The 26,544-nt window shown below is 39.6% G+C and overlaps 1 protein-coding gene and 2 pseudogenes across 3 annotated transcripts in view; 2 read left to right on the top strand and 1 right to left on the bottom strand.

Annotated features, from left to right (window-relative positions):
- The window catches only part of FARS2 (phenylalanyl-tRNA synthetase 2, mitochondrial), a 540,234-nt gene that overhangs the window by 45,327 nt on the left and 468,363 nt on the right, over window positions 1-26,544 (top strand). The gene's annotated exons all lie outside the window — the stretch shown is intronic.
- LOC139002485 (GA-binding protein subunit beta-1 pseudogene) lies at window positions 3,580-5,751 on the bottom strand (annotated as a pseudogene).
- LOC139001961 (ubiquitin carboxyl-terminal hydrolase isozyme L1 pseudogene) lies at window positions 12,109-14,108 on the top strand (annotated as a pseudogene).

Genomic DNA, 26,544 nt, shown 5'->3' with positions numbered 1-26,544 from the left:
TATTTCCCTTTTGGCAATTGGGAATACATATTTTGCTATGCACTTTCATGTATATTACATCCTTACATCATGCTGTATAAATATAGTTGAGTTCCTGATTTCAATTCTTTTGGGTATATGTAGTATATGCTAATTCTCTGCTTAATATTTTTAGGAACTGCCATACTGTTTTCTACAGTGGCTGCACCATTTTACATTTCCATCAGCAGTGCACCAGGATTCCAATTTCTCCAGGTAGAAGGTAGTTACTACTCTTATTTCAATGTTACAGAGAAGGAAAAGAGGTTCAGAGAAGTTAAATGAGCTCACATAACTACCATGTGCAGATATGAATTTGAACCCTACAGTCTGACTCTAGAACAGTGATGGCGAACCTTTTGAGCTCGGTGTGTCAACATTTTGATAAACCCTAACTTAACTCTGGTGCCGTGTCACATATAGAAATTTTTTGATATTTGCAACCATAGTAAAACAAAGATTTATATTTTTGATATTTATTTTATATATTTAAATGTCATTTAACAAAGAAAAATCAACCAAAAAAAATGAGTTCGCATGTCACTTCTGACACGCGTGTCATAGGTTCGCCATCACTGCTCTAGAACCTTTGATATACAGGTGTGAAGATGAAGCACAGGGACACGATTAAGAGCACTATGCCTAATACAGTGTTGGAACTTGGATTCAAATCCAGGCAGCCTGCCTTCAGAGTTCATGTAGTCAAGCACTCTTAGATTTAATAATTGGTCTTCCTTTCTTTTTTTTTGTTTGTTTGTTTGTTAAAAGTGCTCTTGAAAAAAAAAATGCCATATTTTGTAGAAAGATATTAATTTCGTTTTTTTTTTTTGCTTTTCTAAATTTATCTTTTAAACTCTCCTGTTACTTAAAATGTATTTAAAATGCGTGCAATTTATTTGATTAAAAAAATTTAAATTTCTTGGATAAATTTTGCTTTTAAATGTTTTGAATAAATCCAAATTGATTCTCGTGGAGTTTATAATACATTTGCTACCTACCCCTGCCAGAGTTTCAAGTAAAAGCAAGCAAAACTATCTATAGCTGGATTTAAATTGAGGGTTTTCAATGGTGAACATTGAGGACTTTTAAAAAAAAATTCAATAAAGTAAATTTACCAGCTTTATCAACAGAGGAGCAATAGCTAGGAAATGTACCTATTCCTTTAGTCCCTGTGTGTATTTTGCTAAAAGGGTATGTATTCTCTCTCAAAGACTGGGCATCAGGTGGCTTTGTGGCATTCTGAAAATAGTGCTATCTCTGGGCAATGCTAGTTCGGCTGGGCCCATGTGTCAGTTCATGTTGCAATTTGTCTCTAGCGCTTCTTACATTTTTCCAGGGAGGTGCCACTGAAAGTACAGATTGAGGGGCCTCCTTGACCCCGCTCATCTGAGCAGGCCATGTGGGTCAGTGACCTCTTCTAAGCTTCATTTTAAGAGGGGGTTCTGGGTGTTCATTCACCCTAGCTCCTTTCCCAGTGTTGAGGAGAATAGCTCATATAGCACACTATCATAGCTGGATGTTAGTTATAGACAAAGACTCCTGATCCTAGCATATCAAGGGCCCATAATTATGCTAAGATGAACTCTGATTTGCAAGGTATCTTGAGAATAATCTCTAATTTAGTGGATGTACACTGAAATCTACCTGGGGAGCTTGAAAAAGGAATGGAACGGAGGCCCACCTCCAGAGATTCTGATGTAACTGATGGTGTGTGCCCTGGATATTGGGATTTTTTAAAAGCTTCACAGATAATTCTGATGTTCATGGTGTCAAGGTATAAGATCATTGCTCCAAATTCTCTTGAGTGCCTTGTTCTTTGGGCTCTTGAGATTTTTGCCATTACAAAGATACAGAAATGTCTGTTCTCAGCATGTCCTTATTAGTGGGATTGCTGGAATATATTCCTCAAATACCAAGGGAATTTCTTCTATTTTTTTTATTTGTGGTATAAAATTATTTTCATATCCTTATGGAGTATGCCTAAATACTCATGTAATTTAGTGCTGGTTGCTGTAGAGCACAGAGCTCATTTACTTTGTAGAGCCTTGAATTTAGAGATAGAGGAAAGACAACTATTTGCTCCTAGGTTTCAATGAAAACTCCAGGTCACTCTCTGATTTCTAATGGTAGTTTCATTTTATAGACTGGATACTGATGATGTTTGAGCTGCAATTTCTGTAGTTCCTGAAGGCTTCTTGTTTATACCCTCACCACCTCTAGCACTTGCCCTCTTATGCATTTAAATACTTGGCCATATCATTGCTCCAGGAAATCTGGCTGTATCTTTGAGTAAACCATAGTCAATGTGAGGATTCTTTGGTTTAGAGGAATGATTTGTCTTAGCCTCTCCTGGGCCCTGGGAGTTTGTCTAAAAAGACAGTAATGGGCCTGGCATTGTCTTCCCTGTGTTGGACTGTGGCTTTAAGATTATTTGGTTAAAGTTCATCATAGTTTAGAGATGAGATTTGGAGTTTAGGGAAACAAATATTCTTGCTTTGATTTTGTTTTTAAAATGAGTGTTTAGGTGTGAAAATTTAAAAACTTTGTCCTTGTTTGTCGTACAGGTTTCCACCATGATCCTGTTATCTGAAAGTAGGGTGTTCCATGAAACCTTTCATATGCCAAAATGGTGTAAAGCAAAGAAGCAATTGCCATTAATTTATGTGGAAAAGTTTTGAGTATTTTCCAGGTTCGCCACATAGCTGATACAGCATGTAGGGTTAAGTAGCCCCAAGTTTAAATCAGTTTCCATCTGATGATTAATGTTTGTTAGGATTGAACACTCTTCCTGATTTGCATCCTTCATCCCAGAGTCAGCCCAGAAGATGCCAGCCCTGCTCTCACTTTGCCTCCTGTTTCTTAGACACACATGTGTGTAGCAACACCAGACACACTGCTGTCTTCACCAGAAGTGAAAGGTGGTTTCTGCTCTCTTCCCCAGATCTTTATGAGTATTGCATTTCTTGCCACAGACATTTCTCATTGCTACAATGTGAAAATCTGAGCTCATTTATTTTAAATAAGTTATCTTATAGCCCCGTGTGACCCTATATAAATCTCTTAAACAGATAACTAAGCTGACAGCATGTGTGGTGAGCCCGGAGAATTCTCTGCCTCAGGATGCTCGTAAAGGAGGTAATTGACTGGGGTTAGCAGATGGGCACTGCTCATTTTTTGGCAATCATTGACATTGACAAGTATGCGGCACCTCCCGGGGGCTCTTCATGAAGCTGTGCTGTGCACAGGGTCCCAGCACCCACATGCAATCCTCCTTGGGTCAGGCGGCAGGCTGTGCTGTCCTCTTGATCCTTATGATCAAAGGCTTGCATTCCATTTTTTTTTAAAAGGTTATTTTTTAGTAATATAAGTATCAATACTTTATTACAAAAAGATAAGAAATAGGAAGAGAAAAACACCCCCATTCACTATCCTAAAACAAAGATTATCAGGTTTTAAACTTTTCTCCAATGATTTTTACATAGTTGTACCTGTTGTTTTATATTTGTATTTTCCCTTATTGCTACATAATCTCCATCATTACCATTTTATTTTTTTTTTCATTCAATATTTATTGAGGGCTTGCTATATGAATAAAGCAAAAATTAAACAAAATAATACTATATGCTTTCTGTATCAAAACAACACTGTCAGTAATAAATATAAAAGACAAAAAAAAAAGCAAATTGAATTTATTTTGGATGACTGCAACAAAACACACCGGTAAAAGACTCTTTACTTCTATTTCTGCAGATTCCACCCAGTTTTCAATTATTTCGATACATTGTCTCTTAGCTGGTGGTTCTTCACTTATAACAATTTCTTCAGCAATGTCCGTTGCTGATACTGTTAATACTTGCTGTCCATCTGGCATGGTCACAGTGATGGGCTGGCCTATTCCACTGGTTGGAATGGAGTGCAAATTTCCAAGCTGGATTCCATCCGTTACTATTGTGATGACTTGTTGACCCCTTGAACTAACTACTTGCTGAATTGCACCATCCACTGATTCTGCAGTAACTACTTCCTCCGTAGCCACTACTGGAGTTTCTGAAGAATTGGACAAGGGAGCATATGCTTCCGCTAAGGCAGCTAATGTAGCTAATACTGATGTAGAGGAGTTTCCAAACTGAACAGCGAACACACCTGTTTCATCTGTTAGGTTCACCACCCCTCCAGGTCCAATGATAAACGTGTTGCAGCATGTGTTGTCACAGTGTCAGGTTTGTGTTGATTTGATTCTGCATTGCAATCTGTAATATCTCTGCTAAATCTTCATTCCCATAGTCTACTGAAATATCAAATGCAATTTTACAAAATTTACTCTGCATGTGTACATCAGCACCGTATTTGTTTAAAAGCTCCACCACATCTTGATGGTTGTGTTCCGTGGCCCAATGTAGAACTGTCATCTTTAACATGTTCTTAGCACTGACATCAGCACCATGCTGAAGCAAACCTCTACTATGCTGGCATGGCCCTCAGAAGCTGACATATGTAAGGGCATTCGGTCTACTTTGGTTCTGGCATCCCTACTTACACCAGCTCGAAGTAGTACTTCTGTGGTGGAATAATGCCCATAATGTGCTGCCAGATGAAGTGGAGAAGTTCCCAGCCAGTCTAGTAAAATCCATTTGCCATCAAAATACGAACTTCATCATCTTGATCTGCTTGTGCCACTTCTAAAAGCTTCTTTCCCAAATCTACCAGGAATATCTGGAAAAGCTTTGGGAGCCGCGGGAAGGGAGCCGATCCAAGGCACTTGGTACTGGCCGAGCTGACGCGGCCCAGCTACACACACAGCGCTTCAGCTGCACAGGGCGCTATTTTCCGAAAATGCCGCGTCTGGTCGGCAACCAAAATCCCCACGGAAAAGTCCCCCGTGTGCGTGTGCGAGTGGTCCGCCTCCCAGCAGCCCCCATCATTACCATTTTAATGGTTATATAACATTCTGTTGTGATGCTATCCTATTATTTACCTCTGTTGTTGACATGTACATTGCTACCAACTTTTCACAATTATAAATAATATTGGGAAGCATATCTTTGTGCATGTAGCTATTTCCATATATTGAATTAGTTTCTTATGACAGAATCCCAGGTGTGGCATTACCAGGTCAAAGAGTATGAAAAATTTTATGGCTTCTAAAACATATTGCCAGATTGCTTTCCAGAGAAGTGAAACCAATTTATAATGCTCTCATTAAGTAAGTCATTGTTTTGCAGATGGCCAGCTAGGGTTAGGGATGCAGCCTCTCACAGTAAGAGGGGTCCAGAAGGGGTGTATGTGTGTTTGCAAATTGGCTTGTTCATATGTGTATTGATTTAAACTTCAATGATACTATGCAATATTCTTGCTAATAGGAATATACAAGGTATCTAATGCCAATATAATAGTCATCCATTTCCGTGTTTCATATAGCAGTGTGATAGAAATGAAATAAAACAAGTTCTATATATTTACTATTTCCCTGGAATTTGAAATTTTTAAAAGTTGGCAAACATGAATTTATGAGAGCATTCAGCCATTGTGACCAAGTTCTTAGTGACCTTCTACTTCTCATGAATACCTAATGTTTTGGAGAGGGATGGGGAAGGAGGAGGTTGATAGAACAGGCAGGCTGGAAGCACTGGAAAGAAAATCTGGGCCTCTGCTCAGCATGCCTAACCTCTGCAGCAAAAATAATCTTACCTGCTGAATGGAGTTCTTGTGTTGAGAAGGATTTTGAGGTCCCATCTAGGCTCAGTGGGAACAGTACTGATTAATTAGCAATTCTAGATCTTTGCCATAGCAATTTTCATCAATTTTTTAATATAGCCCATTGGATTGTAATATGTCAAGTGCTTTAAAGTAGGGACTGTACCTTTTATTTATTTATTTATTATTTTAAAATAATTTTTGTACCTGTCTAAAGTGGTTGGCATATTGTTTTGTGTGTTATGTAAATGGTGGTTTTGTGTCTTCTGAAGGAAGGAAGGAATGAATGAGGAAAAGTCATACTTTATCCTCCTGGTCCCAGGAGTTCTATCAAAGCCCTGTGGGTAAATAATAGGATCCCACAATTCTTGTGCTCATGTGTAAAACCTAAAGCAGGCTTCACAGGGGTAAAAAAAAAAAAAGAGGAAATTTCACCTGAGAAATTTAGAAGAGGTAATGCCAGAAAAGACCCTTGACTCATATACATTACCTCCCAGATCATCTAATGCAGTGGTTCTCAACCTTCTGGCCCTTTAAATACAGTTCCTCATGTTGTGACTCCCAACCATAAAATTATTTTCGTTGCTACTTCATAACTGTAATTTTGCTACTGTTATGAATCGTAATGTAAATATCTGATATGCAGGATGGTCTTAGGCGACCCCTGTGAAAGGGTCGTTCAACCCCCAAAGGTGTCGCGACCCACAGGTTGAGAACCGCTGATCTAATGGGATATTCTTTTTTGACAAATGAAGAAACTGAGCCCATTAAGAGTGTCTTCCCTAAGGTTACACAGGTAGTAGCTGATGATTGGGAACTCAGATCTGGGTCTCTAGGTTACTGACCTAGTGTTCTTTCCATACACTTTGTTGGGAGAATTTGGGGCACTTGTTTTGCTGCTCCCATCCCCCATGCCCTCAACAGATGTATATATTTGGAGTGTTGTTGTTTTTTAATATATGCCCACATTTTCCCTCTCGTAGATACATAGAAATGTTTAGAGATTGTGACCTTGATGCAATGGTCAGACTGGAGTCCAGCACAATGAAAGCCTAGACATTTGTACTGAGTGCAAAGAGATAGTGCAGGATCAAGATTCAATTCCATGCATAGTTATAGCTCTGTGTTATCTCCAAGTTTGAATATAAATGTGTGTGTGTGTGTGTGTGTGTGTGTGTGTGTGTGTTTAACTTCAAAGGAATAATGTTCATTGTTAGCTATGGTATGATTTGAGTGTGTATTTGCCATAATCATGATCCTAGTAAAACTCTCATTATGACCCATATGCACAGAGTAGAGATTTTGCAGGTAGACTTCTTGCTACTGTTTGCCACACTTAGTTCACATTAAAATTTAGTTATCTATGATAGCTCCATTTCTGGAGCAGGTCCTCTATCTAAATTTTTTTAAATAGTTAGAGGAAGATTAACGGTTCTTCCCGATTTTTGTTTCTTAAAAATAACCAGCTTTAAATAATCAGTATCCGAAAGAGGACTATTTTGTGGTGGCAAACTCTGCTCCTCCTCATGAATTTACCTACTGTAGATTTGTTTTGGGGTAAAGTTAGTTTAAATAACTTTCCATACATCATAGGATTTTCTGAATATTTATGGGTTTATGCAGTACACATATATTTATCCACAATCCCCAATTTAGGTACATAAAGCTCTTTGACTTTTAATGAGCTTTTTAGATGTGTGCAATGTCTGAAACTTGTGGATAATTAGAAACAAGCAAATAACTTGGGACCATCTTTTGGAAGCAATTTAGATTATGAATGAAGCTGTAATCCTTCTGAATGCTCCTTTAATTCAAAAGGATGGCAGTTTCATTCATAGCATTCATTTCCCCCCCCAGAAATTAAAGTAAAAAAATTTCAGTAAGAATTTCTTCTGGGCTTTACTTACTATTAATCTGTAATAAGTCTCACAGCTTATTTTTGTGTAGTTTTTGTGTGTGTTTCAGAAGAAGTAGCCTGGGAATTGTCTTTATTATCCGAGGACTTACTGCTTGACATTTGAGGACAATATTGCCAGCCTAGAAATACATTAACAGTGATACAGAATATTTGAGTAAGACAGCAGGAAGAACCAAGGGAATATCAAAACTTAAAGATTGAACTCATTTCTATAGCTGCTGGAATGTGCTCATTGAAGAGGGTTTTAAAAAGTAGGGTTATTCCCAGGATGTGTTATAAAGTATGAGGCTTTTTCTTCTAGGCTGTTATTTCTTAAAGAACCATCTCTTATACCACAGTGCCAACTATTGATTTATCAGTTTTAAGGTGTCTAACCTGGACTTGAATATAAATTTGAGTGCCTGACATGTGCAAGTGCTGTAAGTGTTGGAGACCAGTGTTGAACAAGGAAGACACAGCCCTTTTTAAGGAGCTTCTGCCTTGTGCTTCCTGTTGGGGATGTGTGGTCACCAAGGAGGACATGTCCTGCTGCCAGAGAACTTGGTGTTTAAATGGGGCTACCATTAGGTCGGTAGGCAGACCTTGTATTCATTGGCATATTAGGGGAAGTACAAGTTGCCAGAGAGTGCTATAGGCATGGCCTCTAATCCAGATTTGGGGATTCAGGGTGGGAAAGTTTGTGTGTGTGTGTGTGTGTGTGTGTGTGTGTGTGTGTGTTTAAGGTATTGAGAGTGCAAAGCAGATTTATCAGCAAAATACAAACTAACAACCCCCTAAAACAATCCTCAGCATGATCTATATGGATAATGGTTTATTAAAGGGTCACCTAAATCCCATGTTGGGAGTTCATCCTCCTCTTGTCTGGGAACTATAATGCTAGACAAATCCCTTGACTGGAATATGCCACAAAGTCCTTCATCCAGGTCCCAGATTGCCTGTTTGCTGAGCAGTGTGAGCAGGATTTGACATTTTTAGCTGTGCTGAAAAGAGATTGCCATCAGCTAGTGCTGATTACCCAGTTACTTCCTAAATTATTGGTAGTACTATAGTTAGCTTTTTGTGACTAACTGATATGAATGTGCCACGGCATTGGGAATTATAAAGCTTCTCAGATTTCAAGGTGTAACAAAATTTGGGAACCTCCAATAAATTTATGAAGACGTTATAATTATGCTCTGGCATATGGATTTTATCCATAGAAACATTTTTGGTATTGGGGAGCCACTGAAGGATTTTTAACAGTAGAGTGACTTGATTAGACTTGTAGTTTTGGAAGATCTTGCTGGTTGGGAGGAAATGGATTGGGAGGCTAAGATTGGAGGCAGTGAAACAGTTAAGGGGCCTCTGTAGATAAAGGTGGCCTGATGGAAGGAAGTAGTTGGTAATGAAAAGAGGTAGATGTGTGGTAGGCAGTTAGACATGAGCAGGGCAAGGACTATAGGCCAATTACAGAAGTTCACCAGTGCAGAATGTCCAGATACCTAGCAATGGAAAGAACTGGTAGAGCAAGTATTAGAGATAAGTATTTTTAACCAGAACTTCACCTGCAAGACCCACCTCTGCATCCTAGAATGCCTCCAGTCACAGGTCAGATTCTCTTGACTGTTTCTCCCCTGGCATGTGGTAGACCCCGCCCCCCCCACCCCCCACTCCCACTTTAGAGGAGACCAAGGGTGCTGGAGGAAAGCCCCATCTAACTTCCATACAAGGACAGAAGACAACTGGCAGATCCCAATAGGTCAGTTTGAAGAAGAAAATAGTTACACCTCCTGCCCCCTGCAAGGTGTTAAAAGGAGCCCTAGCCCATTTTTCAGGGCAGCTCTTTGAGCCACCAGCTCCAAATTTCTCTTTGATGTACTCTCTGTTCAAGTGTGTTTTCTCTTTGCTTGCTTGATAAATCTTCTCTAGTGAGTTTGAGTCCTGGCTCTTAATTTTTTTCTTATCCAGAACTCAAGTACTGAGGTTGTGAGACCCAGGTCTGGTCTGACCCAACTGGTCAGATACCTGGTGCAGTTCCCGCCGCCTACAACATATGGATCCCTGAGGTACTGACCAGATGAATTTAAAAGAACTTGTAAAGGATGCAGTGGGTTGGAGGACAGTGACCAGCTGGACTGGGTGAACGGGAGCAGGGAGAGGAGGGATCACATGGGGGAAAGGTGGGTTGTTTCTGGTTTTCAGCAGGGATCACCATCTCTGATGGTTTCTCCTTCCAAAAAGTCTGATTTCTCCTCAGGTAGAGTTTATATCTTGTTCTTCCTCAGTTTGACCGGCTGTTTTTTCTCTAATGATTAATCATCTTATATATTTCATTCTCATAAGAGATCTACTGAAGGGGGATTCTCCCAGACTTGTGCTCCATGGAAGTCCTGGCAGCATCTAAAGAGCTTCACCTTCCTTTTGTCAAGAAGGATGGCTAGTTGGGGAAATATAGTTTTCATATAATTGAATTGAGAATTTATATTACTTTTATATGAAATTTATGTGGAGAAATTGTGAGGCAAATTTTATATAGCAATCTGGAGTTTTTTGAGAAAGAAATACAATCTATATAACAAAAGTTAAGTTGTGCTCTATTTTAATAAAATCCAATATATAACAATTTTAAATGAAAAGCAGGTAAATTTGGGATGGAGGTAATTGGATGATGATTTTGCTAATGAATTCTTGGCTTTGTGAAAAGATGTACTTTAGGAATCGTTTGTAATACAAGGTTTCTGTGTTGATTTAAATGACTTGGCTTTCAGGAATGATATTTTTGGAATAAGGAACACTCTACCTGGGTATTATATAATCTTGGACAAGCATTAGTAATGATTAAGACCCCTCAGATAATGCTAGTAAGACAAGTAGAATCTTTTACATATGTGCTGTCTGACCATTCCCCATTACTGTAGGTTTTGTAGAAGTTGTCCCATCTGTTTCCTTGCATGCTGTGCCTGCATAATGAGATCAAGCCCTAGTGAAATTTTGGTCTCTTGATATGAATATGGTTCTAGTATGTAATGAAATTCAGTCTAATTTAGGTAAATGAGTAAGTTTTGAAGCCCAAAATCATAGAGGTACATTGGAAGTTCATTTGATGGTGAGATAAAGGAGCAAAGAGAAATTATTAAAATACAAGTTGAAAAAGAAAACCAACTCACAATCTGAAAAATAGTTAGACCTTAACATTAAATATTTGCAGGGAAGTATTATCTCTTCCTTATCTTTCAAAGAAATAATAATATACCAGCAATAAAACATGTATTTCCCAAAGCATCAATATCTACTGTTGGCGGTATATTATTTTGAAAAGAATTTGCTTTATTTCTAAAGAATAGATTGATTTTTGGAGAAGAGGGGAACAGAGGGTACCAGAATGCCTAAAACATTTGTGCTAAGCTGGTTATCAGTGCATGTGCAGAGGTAAATGACCATAATAAAAGACCACATAGGAGACTGCTTTATTTAAATGACGTAGTTTCCCTCCTGCCACCTTGCATGGCATCAACAAATGAGTTGTGGATAAGAAGTAAAGCAGCATATACTGTTGGTGCTCACTCTGTCTTCTTATTAGGGCCTCATTATGGAGAGGGATGCTGGTGGTTATCCAGATGCTTAATTGGCAGTCTTACCTGACTAATGGAGCCATATTCATGTTGGCTGACATCTGATTTTAGAAATTACTTATAAGAAAAGACCATTGTAATCAAAATAGCTTGAGAGATTTTTAAATATCAGAAGTACAGCTCAAGATTCATCTAGGGTGAGTGGCACTATAGGATGGATTAGCTACTTCTCCAAACACTTGTCTGTGCTGAGTGTATTTTTCCTGTGTGTAAATAGTACTCTCAGATAGCATGCTATAAGCAAAACAGTTTAATTAAACATAGATTTTTGAAGGTTTGAATATTATGAATAAGATTGTAAAACCATCAAAACAATACATTATTTTTTAAAAATTTAATAGGCCATCATGTAAAGAGCTTGGAAGTTTACACTCTTGTCTTCACAATAAGAAAATAAGCTCAACAAATTGATAATCAACAATTCTTCCTAGATGCATGAGAACTAAGGTCACCAGGTAAATTGCTGTACCTTGAAATGGAGAGAGAAGGGATTCCAAGAATCACAGTTTACCAGAAGCAAAAGTCTAGGAGCAGAATCCCCCTTTCCCTGCCCGAATACATACCACCAGGACTGGTAGGAACAGTTAAATTGTAATAGGTAAGTTGCTGGAGACTTGGTGTGCACAAGCTTGAGAGTTAAAAACTCCCAGGGCCCAGTATTGGAGGGCATGGAGAGGCTCTATGCTTTCATGAATCTTACTTTCAGGAGTCCCACCAGAGACTCAGAAAAATCCTCTCCTTTTTCTGGCAGTGGGAGGGGGAAAGTAACCATTTCAAAATGTATCCAAGACATTGTTCTCCTTAATAAAAGCCAGCCCTTAAATTAATTTACCAAAGCTTAACAGACTTGGGGTTCATCAGAATGACTTGGGATGAGAAATACATAATTCAGCTCCCTTTAGACTTTTGGTCTCACCTAAGCAGGGGGAAAGAAAGCCAACACTTGTGAGAGTTACAGGCCAGTGGCCCAGGCTCACTAAAACACCGAGACCTAATCATAGCACAGTAGAGGGCTTCCCCTCCCCTAAACTTTACCACCACATGAGTCAGGCTCCTGGATAATGACAAGGGATTACAGCTAAAAGAACTGCAAGGCACAGACCCTATTAAAAGGAAAGTCAAATGCAACAGGGAAGGCATAAACAAAGATATTAGAGGAAATTTTAGCTTCTGATATCCACAGCAGACAGCAAACACAGCCTAATTCCTAGCCAAATAAACATAAAACCTCACACTAAAGGCTTACTTACGTTCCTTTTACACAATACATCATGTCTGGCTTTCAACAACAAAAATTATAAGGCATGGTAAAAGGCAAAACAATTTCAAGTGACAAATGAAGCATCCGAACCAGAGTCAGATATGGTAGAGATTTTTGAATGATCAGACCAGGCATTTAAAATAAATATGGTTAATGTGCCAAAGGCTGTAATGTCAAAGGTGAACAAAATAAAAAAAATAGTTGGGTTCAAGCAGAGGGATCAAAACTTTGGAAAGAATAAAAAGTTAATGCTAGAAATAAAAAACACTGTGACAGAAGTGAAGAATGCTTTTTGTCTCATCAGTAATCTGGACTGGGCCAAGGAAACAGTTTGTGAGCTGGCAGATAGGTCATTAGAAACTTCCCAAACTGAAAAGTAAAGGGAAAAAAAATGACAAAACTAGAACAAAATAAGAACTGTAAGACAGTTACAAAAGATGTAATATACAGGTAAATGGGAATACTAAAAGGAGAAGAAACAGAAAAAGGGAAAGAAGAAATGTTTGAAGTAATAATGGCTGAGAAGTTTGATGTGACAACATCAAAGCACAAATCCAGGTAGCTCAGAGAACATTATGTAGGCAAATTTCAAAACATCTACACATAGATATATGAAATTAAACCTGTAGAAAAGCAAAGAGAAAGAGAACAACTTGAAGAAAGCCAGAGGAAATAAACACCTTACCTTTAAAAGCACAAGAATAAAAAAATCAGATTTTTTTTAAGAAACTACGTAAGCAAGGAAAAGCAACAACAAAAACAATTAACCTAGAATTTTGTATTTAGCAAAATTATCCTTCAAAAGTGAAGGACAAATAAAGGCTTTCTCAGACTAACAAAAATTGAGGGAACTTGTTACCAGTAGATCAGCCTGGCAAGAAATGTTTAAAAAGAAGTTCTTCAGGGAGAAGGGAAATGATATAGGCCAGGAACCTGGATCCATATAAAGAAATGAAGAGGTTTCTTCTCCTCTGTGGGATGTGGTTTCTTCTGTGGTTCATGAAGATACAGCTCAAACTGATGGAAATTAACCCCAGGTGCTGAACAAAGTGCCAGCCCATTTGGGGGCTGCTGGCCAGTGGTGCTTTGTGGACGTTCTGGGGCTGGAAGAGGAGGCCTAGTATGAGAACTTCAGGAAAAAACAGACTGAAGAATTGAAGGGACAGTAAGTCAGTCCTAAAGTGTACTTTATGAAGTAGACCATTGGGAGTTCCTGTGGTACCATCAGACTTAGACACACAGTAATGAAGACAAACTGGAATTTGAGAATGGGTCAGTCCTGAAAGATTTTGTCAGAAATGGAGAAGTTACCCCCTGAAGACAGAGCAAAATGCTTGGAAAAGAATGAGGCCATTCAGGCAGCCCATGAAGCCTGGTGCAGGAAGGCCAGTGTTGGGTAGATGAAAAAGTGAACTTTAATTTTATTCTGTATAACAACATGGATGGCAACCTCTAGGAACTTGATGGACAAATGCCATTTCCGGTGAACCATGGCACCAATGCAGAGGCCTCGCTGCTGCAGGACGCAGCCAAGATCTGAGAAATCACAGAGTGTGAGCAAGGAGAAGTCCGCTTTTCTGCTGGGGCCCTCTGCAAGACCGCCTAATGCTCTATTAGTCCCCCCCCCCCCCGCCCCCCATCTTCCCTTCACCATCAAAATATATCCCTACCAATGCATTCTAGAATGCTTCAGTACTTGTAGAAAATAGCTGTTCTCCTTTGGTTCTGTAGCTATTCTCACCTCAAACCACACCCAAGTGCTAGCAGAGCTTAGCTGTCCATGAAGCAAAGTTTATTGTAAGCTTCAGATGGCGAAGCATTTTCCCCATTGTATGCCTTGTACCTCAACATTTAATTTTTTAAATGGCCACTTTCGTTTGTGTCTATAAGTTAAGGCCTTGGATGTAGTTTAAATGGTTTGTTCTTTAAAGGAATAAAACTTTTCTGCTGATAAGGGAAAAAAGGAAAGAAGAGTGTTGGGGAATAAATGGATTTCTGGATTTTTCCCCGTGAGGTATTGGTGCCATGCCAAGCATGCAGCACCTGTGCTCCAACCTATTACAGACACAGAGTATGATGGCTTGCCTGTTGGTTTAAAAAAAAAGAAAGAGTAGCTTTTCTCAACCTGCAACTGCAACCTGTACATTTGAAGATAACTGAAATGAACCTAGTGAGTTCTCTGGCCCATGGAAGAGAGGAATCTCCTTCAAAGACTCTGGGCAAAACTGCAAATAAGAAATGAAAATCTGATGAAAGCCATCTCTCCTTGAGTTCATAGGTGTTAATAATGCACCTTACTATATGTTATACAGCAGAACATTTTTGTTATAGTATCACTCGCCCAGTTAACTTTGGCATCATTTTGAGACAGAGCTGAAAGAAAAAGGAATTGGTTATAATGTGTAGACATTATGAGCTCTTTAAAAGCAAAAAAATTATTATAGTTTTTCAAACTAGAAATGAAAAGGCCACTGAGGCATCCTCTATGTTTTAAATTTTAATAAGGTAAATATAAATTGCTATCACGCACATAAATAAAAAAGTTTTTCCAAGTATTTCTCTTCTCCTAAAATAATAATAAAGTGTTCTTGAAACGAAAAAGTGAGAAAAAACCCCAGCCATGATTGGTGTACTGTTTGCTATGACCTCATAAGGAATGGGAATTCCAAGCACCAGTATAAGTCCCTGGCTGAGTCCCCAGTGTTTGGTCCTATTATTGAGGAAGCTTGATTTTTGGTGACTTAAGGGACTTTGACCACAGTTGGCTTTTTGTCTTTCTTATTTGTTATTTTTTCCTTTACTGTTTTTTCTTATTTTTTACTAATTTAAATTTTCTCCTTTTACTTTATTTTGTCCTCATTATTTTAAATTTATTTTCATATTTTTCTTTATTCTGTCATTATTATTTTCTTATTTTTTGTTTTTCTCATTTTTTATTTTTGAGTAATTTTTTGGCATTTTTATTCTGAGACCTATTTTTTTCCATTTTCCTATTTTTCAAATTTTTTTCTTTATCTTTTTATCATATAATTTTAAAAATTAGTGTTATTAGTGTAGTTAGCAGGTCACTGTGCTGCTTGGGCCTATGGCCATCTCTACTGAGGAGGAGACCCATATTGACAATTTCTGGCTCCTCAAGACTATTGGCCAGGGCAGCTTCACCAAGTGATGGCTGGGTAAATTATGACTGGGACAGAGGTCACTGTGAAGGTATTTAACAAGAGCAGTATAGCTTTTCCAGCTTCCACAGACTCTTCCTTGAAGTCCAAAGCACATAGACCTTGAATTACCCTAATATTATGAAACTATTTGAGGTGATCTAGACCCAGGAAACACTCTATCTGATCATGGTGTATGCTAGTGGAAGAGAGACCTCCAGGACAATGGCTACATGAATGAGAAAGAGGCTTGTGGCAAATTCCACCAGATAGTATCTGCTGTGTAGTAACGCCACCAGAGGTTATTGTCCACAGAGACCCAAAGCCAGAGAATTTTTTGATGTTGACCTTAATGTCAGTGTTGCAGACTTTGGCTTCAGGAATGGATTCACCATTGTCAGTAAATGGAATACCTTCTGTTGCAGAACCCGACCTACCATACCCTGGGACTCTTCCAGAGCCATAATTACGTTGGACCATTGGTGGATTTATGGGGCCTTGGAGTTCCTTTTTTTATGATGGTTACCTGATCTCTGCCTTTTGAGGGCGACGAATTCAGAATAAACAATGTTTCTTTCCTCATATCCATAGAGAGTGAAAACCTGCTTAAGAAATTCCCGATGCTCAAGCCTAGTGAGAAGTGCATTTTAGAGGAAATCATGAAGGACCCATGGATAAACATGGACCCTGAAAAGAAGCTGAAACCTGACATATAGCCACTCCCTGACTATCAAGACCCTCAGCAGATTGAGTCAATGCTATGCATGGGCTACAAGTGAGAAGAGAGCCATGACTCATTAATGGGCTGATGCTTGACGAAGTGATGACCACCTATTGGCTTGAGGGTTGCAAGCACCCCAGCTGGAGGGCTACACTGTCACCATGAATTCCCTACCTACAACTAATCCCACCAACAATTGCAGTCCTTTCCCATCCTGAGAGATAGTCTAAGGTCTCTGTCAACCCAACTTGTAGAGTATTGCCATTCCCACCTTTACTTTGTTCTCTAACACAGAAAATCAGTGGCATGAGGACCAGGAGTCAGGGTGAAGGCCAGCGGAACAGCAAAGTTATAAATCCCTTATCTGTCCTGGAGACAAACATTACCATCCAAGCACAGCCGTCTATCATGGCCCTGTGGTCTCCTCATGTACCCACAATACCGGCAATGGTGGTGAAGACTCAGGTAGATCTAACTTCCCTCAGTTATATGTGCGTGGCCTGGCCAGCTCAGGACTTTGTTCAGTGGAAGATGGAGTACAAACTGCTATGGAGTCTTTCCATGGGGTTTAAATTAAGAAGCTCTCTGGCACCTTTATCACATTCAAAAGCATATGATCTCACTCATTTATGGAAAATAACGAACAACATAAACTGATGAACAAAGACAGATCCAGAGACAGAGAAGCATCTTTTAGACCATCAAACCTCAGAGAGAAGGTAGGGGAGGGTGAGGGTAAGAAGGAGAGATCAACCAAAGGACTTGTATGCATGCATATAAGCCTAACCAATGGACACAGACAACATGGGGTGAGGGCATGAGTGTGTGTGTGTGAGGGGGAGGAAGGGGTGTTGGGGGCAATGGGGAGATAAGGGAACATATGTAATAACTTAATAAAAAAAAGCATATGACCAGAATAACTGAAGCTTCAGTTTATGGGATTGTCAGGAACCCCTGGGAAATAAGAGGAGGGGTTATCCCTTCACTTGCACCTGATGAAACTTCAGAGACTGGACTGTTTTCCTGGAGCCCCCTTCTTGGCTCCCCTGCCTTGCCCTCTCCACCATCCCTCTCCCTCAGCCCCCACTACTCTTCTCCCTCTTCTGTGTTCATGGGGAGGAGAGATGATTCAATACAAATAAAGAAATAAAAATATTTTAATGGGTAAGCATTTAATATCTTGTTTTCTGAGTTACTTTTAATGATGGATTATGGGAGGTGATTAATAATTTGAATAATTCAAATGTATATTTGTTTTTTGAGAATATAGGACTGTTATTTCCTTGAATAGATAGTATAACAATGATATTAACACTAACAAATAACAATAGCATTTATTATTGTCTAGAGACAATCTCTATCATTACAATTTATTTTAGCCAAAATGCCTGTTCAGCATATTGGGAAATGAATGCCGAGGGAAGTTAAGTAGCTTGTTGACATCACAGACCTGGCCATTGGCAGAGCTTGTGTCCTAAGCTGTGCTCTCAACCCCAGTGCTCTGCGACCTCCCTAGCTCAGGACTGTGGCCTCTCGTAACTTGTTTTTTGGTATCTTTTTGAGGTTGGTTATACTGTGTCTCTTAAATGGATAATTAAGTCATATAAGAGATGAGACGACCAACCATGTAATGTATCTCTTTTCAGAGTATACCACTTTGCAGAGCTCCTTTTGATTTAAAAAAAAATATATATTGCTTGATTAATTTGCGAGAGAGGGGGGAGAGAGAGAGAGAGAGAGAGAGAGAGAGATATCAATTTGTTGTTCCATTCATTTATGCGTTCATTGATTTTGTATGTGCCCCAAGCAGGAAATGAACCTGCATGCTTTACCCATTTTTCTGGGTTGCCTAGAACATAGACACTATTTGAGATGACTTCAAATGCACAAACTCAGTGCTTTCTAGAAGATGTGCTTCAGAACACAAGATGCTTGGATATTAATAAATGCCATTGTGATAAATAGGCCCCAAAGTCAATTGGGTCAGAAAATACAGATATCCATTGTTGAATCTTTAGAGAGGGTAAAGTCCACTGTTTTCCAGAAGGGTTGGGAAGCTTTCCCATCTGTACATCTTGAGAAACTAGTGTTCAGAGTACACGCTGGGAAATACCACGTCAGTTCCGAAGTGACTTAGATGCTAACTGGCTGGTCTCATGAGTATTATTCTCCCTGACGACATGCTGTTTTCCCAGAGGTCAGCATAGCTAGAGGCAGGCTGGTACGTTAATGGTGGGAATATCCATGAATGGATAGTGAAAGCAGTTGACCAGTTGACTGACCTTCAGTTTAACCCACTGCTCCTCTGTTCTGTACTGGGTATTGTAAGCCCTTAGCTCTCCAAAGTGCCAGCTTTATGCTGTGTTAGAAAGCATTTTCTCCTTCCTTCTCTCATGTCTTTGCATTCTTCTGCCCTTTTAAGGCAATATAGAGACAGGCATGGATATTAAAGTCAAGAGCCATTTTTTGTAGATGGAATAGTGGTTGAGAGAAAGTAAAAATTCTTGATAAGGATAGGAGAGTTTGGGAAATTGATTTTGGTCTCTTAAAACTTCATCTGTATAGGAAATGTCAGTTATGGGTGAGCGCTGGTCTTTCATAGAGGATTTGACCTACTCTTGGGTTCCAAAGGGAGGAAAATAGTTTCTTCTGCTCTTGGGTCACCTGTACAAAATGACCATTGCCCCATTATTCCCCTGACATTAGTGTTAATTTCAATAAGTTATATGATTTGTATTTTTCATGGTGTTTGTGTTCTTTTAAAATCCTGTATGAAAAAAAGGTCTTAACAGATCATGTAGGATTATGCATTGGGCTTGACGTGTTCTTGACATTTGTAGAAGTCGCCTTTAAGGTGGGACTTGGACATGAGCAGAGGGAAGGAAACAGTGTGAGTAGAAATTGAGTGTTGAGGTTCCATGTTCTTTTTTTTTTTTTTTTTTGCACTCATTTGAACCATAGGGGACTTTTATTTAGCAAAAGATAGAGTCACTACTCTATTATGTTTAATAGACTTATGACATTGCCCAACCATTGTGACACAGAGATGATAGTATTTTCCTTTGAAAGCATGGTGTGGGTGCAACACACCAAAGGATAAGTTTACAGATAAGTCTTCCACATGTCTATATCCCCTCCTACTTCTTAGCATAATTCTTTGCCACCAAACAAATACAATTGAATACAATGCTTTCAATATTATGAGTGGAAGCACAGATGGATTTTTTAATTATGATTTTTAAGTAAGTGCCAGAAAAAATTTGAAGACTCTTTCCAATCCTCAACACTATCACAACATTTTATGGAAAACAGAAATAAATAGGTCAAATAATCAAAGAATGTCCAAAAATCTTATAATTTCCTCCAGAAAGGAAGCTACAAGAGAACATAGATATTTGTTTTAATTGCTGATGTGTTTCAAGAATTTAGAATCTTGCCTAGCATATATGAAAAATTTGTTGAATCACTATTTTTTTTATTGCTTAAAGTATTACAAAGAGTATTACATATATTTCCTTTTTTCCCCCCTGCCCTTGACAACCCCCCGGCCTCCCCTACCCCCCAGTGTCTTATGTCCATTGGTTATGCTTATATGCATGCATACAAGTCCTTCGGTTGATCTCTTACCATCACCCCCCCCCCCCCCTCCACCCACCAACCCTCCCCGGCCTTTCTGCTGTAGTTCAACAGTCTGTTTGAGGCAGCTCTGCCTCTGTATATATTTTTGTTCAAAAGTTTATTATGGTCTTTATTATCCATAAATGGGTGGGATCATGTGGTATTTTTCCGTCATTGACTGGCTTATTTCACTTAGCATAATGCTCTCCAGTTCCATTCATGCTGTTGCAAATGGTAAGAGTTCCTTCTTTTTTACAGCAGCATAGTATTCCATCGTGTAGATGTACCACAGTTTTCTAATCCATTCATCTACTGATGGGCACTTAGGCTGTTTCCAGATCTTAGCTATGGTGAATTGTGCTGCTATGAACATACGGGTGCATATATCCTTTCTGATTGGTGTTTCTGGTTTCTTGGGATATATTCCTAGAAGTGGTGTCACAGGGTCAAATGGGAGTTCCATTTTTAGTTTTTTGAGGAAACTCCATACTGTCTTCCATAGTGGCTGCACCAGTCTGCATTCCCACCAGCAGTGCACGAATGTTCCTTTTTCTCCACATCCTCTCCAGCACTTGTCGTTTGTTGATTTGTTGATGATAGCCATTCTGACAGGTGTGAGATGGTACCTCATTGTTGTTTTGATTTGCATCTCTTGTATGATTAGTGACTTTGAGCATGTTTTCATATGTCTCTTGGCTTTCTGAAAGGTGTCTATTTAGGTCCTTTGCCCATTTTTTGATTGGATTGTTTATCTTCCTTTTGTTGAGTTGTATGAGTTCCCTATAAATGTTGGAGATTAAACCCTTATCAGTGATAACATTGGCAAATATGTTCTCCCATGTAGTGGGCTTTCTTGTTGTTTTGTTGATGGTTTCTTTTGCTGTGCAGAAGCTTTTTATTTTGATGTAGTCCCATTTGTTTATTTTCTCTTTAGTTTCCAATGTCCTAGGATCTGTATCGGAGAAGAAGTTGCTTCGGCATATGTCTGAGATTTTGTTGCCTTTGGATTCTTCTAGAATTTTTATGGTTTCCCGTCGTATATTTAAGTCCTTTATCCATTTTGAGTTTATTTTTGTGTATGGTGTAAGTTGGTGGTCTAGTTTCATTTTCTTGCATGTATCTGTCCAATTTTCCCAACACCATTTATTGAAGAGACTATCTTGACTCCAATGTATGTTCTTGCCTCCTTTGTCAAATATTAATTGAGCATATTGGTTCGGGCTGATTTTTGATCTCTCTATTCTATTCCATTGATCTGTATATCTCTTCTTGTGCTAGTACCAGGCAGTTTTGAGAACAGTGGCTTTGTAATACAGCTTGATATCTGGTATTGAGATCCCACCTACTTTTTTCTTTCTCAGGATCGCTGCAGCTATTCGGGGTCGTTTTTTATTCCAGATGAATTTTTGGAGAGTTCGTTCTAGGTCTGTGAAATATGCTGTTGGTATTTTAATGGGAAGTGCGTTGAATTTATAGATTGCTTTGGGTAGTATGGACATTTTAATGATGTTGATTCTACCAATCCAAGAACATGGTATGTTCTTCCATCTCTTTATGTCTTCCTCTATCTCTTTTTTCAATGTCCTGTAGTTTTCTGAGTAGAGGTCTTTTACCTCTTTCGTCAAGTTTATTCCTAGGTAGCTTAATTTTTTTGGTGCGATGGTAAATGGGATTGTTTTTTTAGTCTCTCTTTCTGCAAGTTCACTATTGGTGTATAGAAATGCCATAGATTTCTTGGCATTAATTTTGTATCCTGCTACATTGCTGAATTCTTTTATTAAGTCTAATAGTTTTTTGATGGAGTCTTTAGGGTTTTTTATGTATAATATCATGTCATCTGCAAATAAGGACAGTTTTACTTCTTCTTTTCCAATTTGGATGCCTTTTATTTCTTATTCTTGTCTAATTGCAATGGCTAATACTTCCCGTACTAGGTCGAACAGGAGTGGTGAGAGTGGGCATCCCTGTCTTGTTCCTGTTCTTAGGGGAAATGGTGTTAGTTTTTGTCCATTGAGTATGATGTTGGCTGTGGGTTTGTCATATATGGCTTTTATTATGTTGAGGTATGATCCTTCTATTCCCACCTTGCTGAGAGTTTTTATTAAAAATGGGTGTTGAATTTTGTCAAACGCTTTTTCTGCATCAATTGATATGACTATGTGGTGCCGGGAGCCGGTCCATCCTTGCTGTTTCAAGGGACCTGGCGTATATGGCATACTGTTCTTAATATGTTTGCTCCCCTTCTTGGCGCTATGTGTTTTAACCAAAGTCACCTCTCCGAGAAAGGTTGTTTCCCCAGGTAGGAATTTTTCCCTCGAGGTTCCATGTTCTTATATGTATTTATATTTCCCTCTTATAAGGGATCCCTGGTCTCTGTGTCTTGCAGGAGACAAAGTCAGGACAGTGCAAGGTTGGTGAGGTGAGAGCATTGCATAGAGAGCAAAATTTTATACTAAGCTATGTTATATCTACTTCATCCCCATTAGGTAGTTGTCATCTGTGTTTAGTGTACACTCCAGAATAATTTTTTATCCATATAGGAATCTGTCATATAAATAGCTTAACTTTTGAAAGTCATCCTGTCTCTAAAATAAATTTGGTTGATGCTGGAACCTCCAGCTACCACGTTTCCCTCTTCTTTCTTGCCCTCTAAATCCTTCACACACAATGACTAATCCTTAGAAGTAATTAGAGCTGTGCTATAGAAAGTACTATAGCATTTTCCTGAAATCGTTAATACAGTTTAATTAGATACTTACTCTGATTCTTAAAGATGTGAATTATGGCCCTGACTGGTTTGGCTCAGTGGATAGAGCGTCAGCCTGCAGACTGAAAGGTCCCAGGTTCGATTCTAGTCAAGGGCATGTACCTTGGTTGCGGGCACATCCCCAGTAGGGATGTGCAGGAGGCAGTGATCGATGTTTCTCTCTCATTGATGTTTCTGACTCTCTATCCCTCTCCCTTCCTCTCTGTAAAAAATCAATAAAATATATTTTTTAAAAAAAGATGTGAATTATGGCCGCACTGGTGTGGCTCAGTGACTGAGCAGTGACCTATGAACCAGGAGGTCATCGTTCGATTCCTGGTCAGTGCACATGCCGGGATTGCCGCCTTGATCCCCAGTAGGGGGCGTGCTGGAGGCAGCCAATAATGATTCTCATCATTGATGTTTCTCTTCCTCCTTCTCCCTTCCTCTCTGAAATAAATAAAAATATGTTTACTCTAGCCAGTTAGACTCAGTGGATAGAGCGTGGGCCTGTGGACTGAGGGTTCCCGGGTTCGATACTGGTCAAGGGCACATGCCCAGGTTGCAGGCTCAATCCCCAGTAGAAGGCATGCAGGAGGCAGTTGATCAATGATTTTCTGTCATCATTGATATTTCTATCTCACTTTCCCTCTCCCTTCCTCTCTGAAAATCAATAAAAATATTTTAAAAACCACTGGAAGGAACCCTAGTTGTCATCTTTTAAAAAAAGGTTTGAATTATGGTTCAAAAAATAGAGCTACTCAAAAAATATATGATGTGAAGGAAAGTAATTTGTTATTTCCCATCACTCTGTGGGTTGATTGGGCAGTCCTGTTATACATATGTTGGTTGTTATTCATGCAGTTGATTTCAGATGGCAGCTAAGCTGGGCTAGAAGTTGGCTTGTCTCACCTGTCTGGTGTCTTGGTGCTGGCTGTTGGCTGGGATACTTTGATTCTCCTTCTCATGGCATCTCAGGAAAGTAAATGTCTTACAGTATCTTTGTTTGTTTGTTTGCATATTTATTTACTAGTGGCCCGTCGCATGAAATTCATGTATGGTGGGGGGGGTTCCCTCAGCCCAGCCTGCACCCTCTCCAATCAGGGACCCCTTGGGGGATGGCCAACTGCTGGTTTAGGACCGATCACACAGGGATTGGGCCTGAACCGGCAGTTGGACATCCCTTGCAATCTGGGAACGCTGGCTCCTACTGCTCACCTGCCTGCCGGCCTGATTGCCCGTAACTGCCCTCCCTTGCCAGCCTGATCTCGCCCCCACCTGCTCTCACCTGCAGGCCTGATCTCACCCCCAACTGCTCTCCCCTGCCAGCCTGATCGCACCTAACTGCCTCTGCCTCAACCCCTACCACCATGGCTTTGTCCAGAAGGAAGTTGGATGTCCGGAAGATGGCTGGTCGACCCGGTCTAATTAGCATATTACCCTTTTATTGGTATAGACTAGAAGCCCAATGCACGAAAATTTGTTTAAGAGTAGGCCTTCCTTCCCCCGGCTGTCAGCACTGGCTTTCCTCCAGCACACGGGACCCAGGCTTCCCTCTGGCCACTGGCTTCATCCGGAAGAATGTCCCGTCTAATTAGCATATTACCCTTTTATTAGTATAGACAGATTATATAGGATAGGATTGCTTAAGTGGGGGGAAAAAGCCTTTTTCAGCAGGAGGAGATACTCTTGGCAGACAAAATACATAATCCCTATATCTGGACTGATAACCAGCCATATGCACTATACTGCCAAACCGGTCATTAAAAAATTGAACTGCTTTCTTACACCTTACACCAAACAGCTGTTGCCCTTAAAACCTCTCCTCAGCCCCCACCTTAGGTTCTGCCTTCGCTGTTCACCCAGATTTGGTTCTGATTGGTCAGTTTCTATGCCAGTCAGCGTCTCCGGGCCTATCTCCGAGCCTGATCAGAGAGGCTGGACTGATCAGCAGCCACCCCAGGCTGCTGGCGAGGGCTGGAGATAGTGAGAGGCGCAGCTGCTGGCAAGGCCCAGAGAGAGAAGCAGGGTCTGATTCACAGCCTCCTTGGCAGCTGCTGATCAGCCCCGCCTCTTTCTCTCTCCGAGAGGTCAGCAGTTCAGCCAGCTCGCCAGTCCCCACCCACCGGAGCCTGCTAAGCACGCAGCCTGGTGTTCGGTCATCCCTTCGGTCGTTTTGGATGTTATGGACCCTGGCTCTTTATATATATATATATATATATATATATATATATATATATATATATATATTATAATTTTCCTCTGAGGAGGATATGTTTTTTATTGGATTTAGAGAGAGGAGGGGAGAGAGAGAGAGAGAGAGAGAGAGAGAGGCATTCCTACGAGAGAGAAACATCGATTGGTTGCCTCCCACATGTGTTCTGACCAGAGATCAAACCTGCAACCTGGGTATGTGCCCTTGACTGGGAACAGAACCCCTGACCCTTCAGTGCAGGAGATGATGCTCCAGCCAACTGAGCTATACTGGCCAGGGCAATATTTTTAAATAACTACTGGTATTGAAGTCTTGTGGATTTTGTGTTTTTCTATGTGAAATAAAAATCCTAGTAGTTTTAAAAGTGTAGTTTAAGGTTGAAGAAATGGAATGAGAATAGTAACCAAAAACAAAGACAGGGTTTGTAATCTGGTAAACAAGACAAATCATCAAATAATCATGTAGAAAAATGTAATTCTACGTGGAAAGTGACCTAAATGTTCAATGGCAATGTGCCCTTTTTTGATTTAAATGAGTGATAATCCATGCCTCTATTTCTGGCTTGCAATTTGAGGGGGTCGTGGTGGCACAATGATGTCTTTATTTTGGGCAGGTACCTATGAGGATAGTACAATATATTTATTCACAAAGCAAGAAAGTATCAGAATCCTACTTTCTACTTCCTTTCTCCAGAATGGGCTAATGATTTATCATGCATGGAATTTACCTTTTTATTTTTCCCTGTTTTTGCAGATGTCACCAAGTTCTGCTAACCCCCTTTTTTGATAAAATCAAAGCTACTTAGAACTCACTTTAGTGCACCACTCCTGAGCTATTGGTTCATATCTCCCTGCCTGGGTACCACCCACCATGACAGATCCCCTGAGCTGCAGTGTGCTGTAGACTTACGTCCTCTCAGACCATCCCAGGCATAGGGGACACAGATGACATTTAGAGGGGGACCAGAGCTTTGTCCAGAGTCAGACTGCTTGGTGAGGTCACCGGAGAGTTCTGGAAGGTCCCTTGATTGAAAATTTCATGGTAGGTTTTTGGCATATACTTTAGGTTGAGGTGCAACCCTTTTGGGCATAGACTTTCTTCTTGAATATGACTAGCACAGTGGTTGACATATACCAGTACTTAAGAAATAGAATTTTTTCTCTTTTGCCTGCAAAAGATTTACTAATATTCTGTAGATGAGGATGATTTGAGCCAAGAATCGAAGGATAGTTTCCTTATTCATTTACCAGAAGCTGTAGTCTACCTGGTATGGTTTTGGTACCTCTATGGAATGAGAATAATAACCAGAAACAAAGATAGGGTTTGCAATCTGGTAAGCAAGACAAATTATCAAATAATCATGTAGAAAAATATAAATCTACATGGAAATGTTCAATGAGAAAGTGGTGAAATAAATTATAACGTGTTTTTTATTTAATATAATATAATATAGTCTTCAAATTGTTTCAAAAATTTGTAAAATGATTGCAGTAACTTTGGGTATTTAAAAATGGGGCTATAAAAGTATAGCATATAACCTATAAGAACAAATGCATGTTTGCCTATGCATATGAAAATTGATTA

The sequence above is a fragment of the Myotis yumanensis genome, unplaced genomic scaffold (genome assembly GCF_028538775.1).
Source record: "Myotis yumanensis isolate MYYU_CA2020_CCGP unplaced genomic scaffold, mMyoYum1.0.hap1 SCAF_2, whole genome shotgun sequence".
NCBI classification, from domain to species: Eukaryota; Metazoa; Chordata; class Mammalia; order Chiroptera; family Vespertilionidae; genus Myotis; species Myotis yumanensis.
The sequence above is the reverse complement of the archived record's forward strand: the minus strand, read 5'-3'. Positions and strand labels throughout refer to the sequence as shown.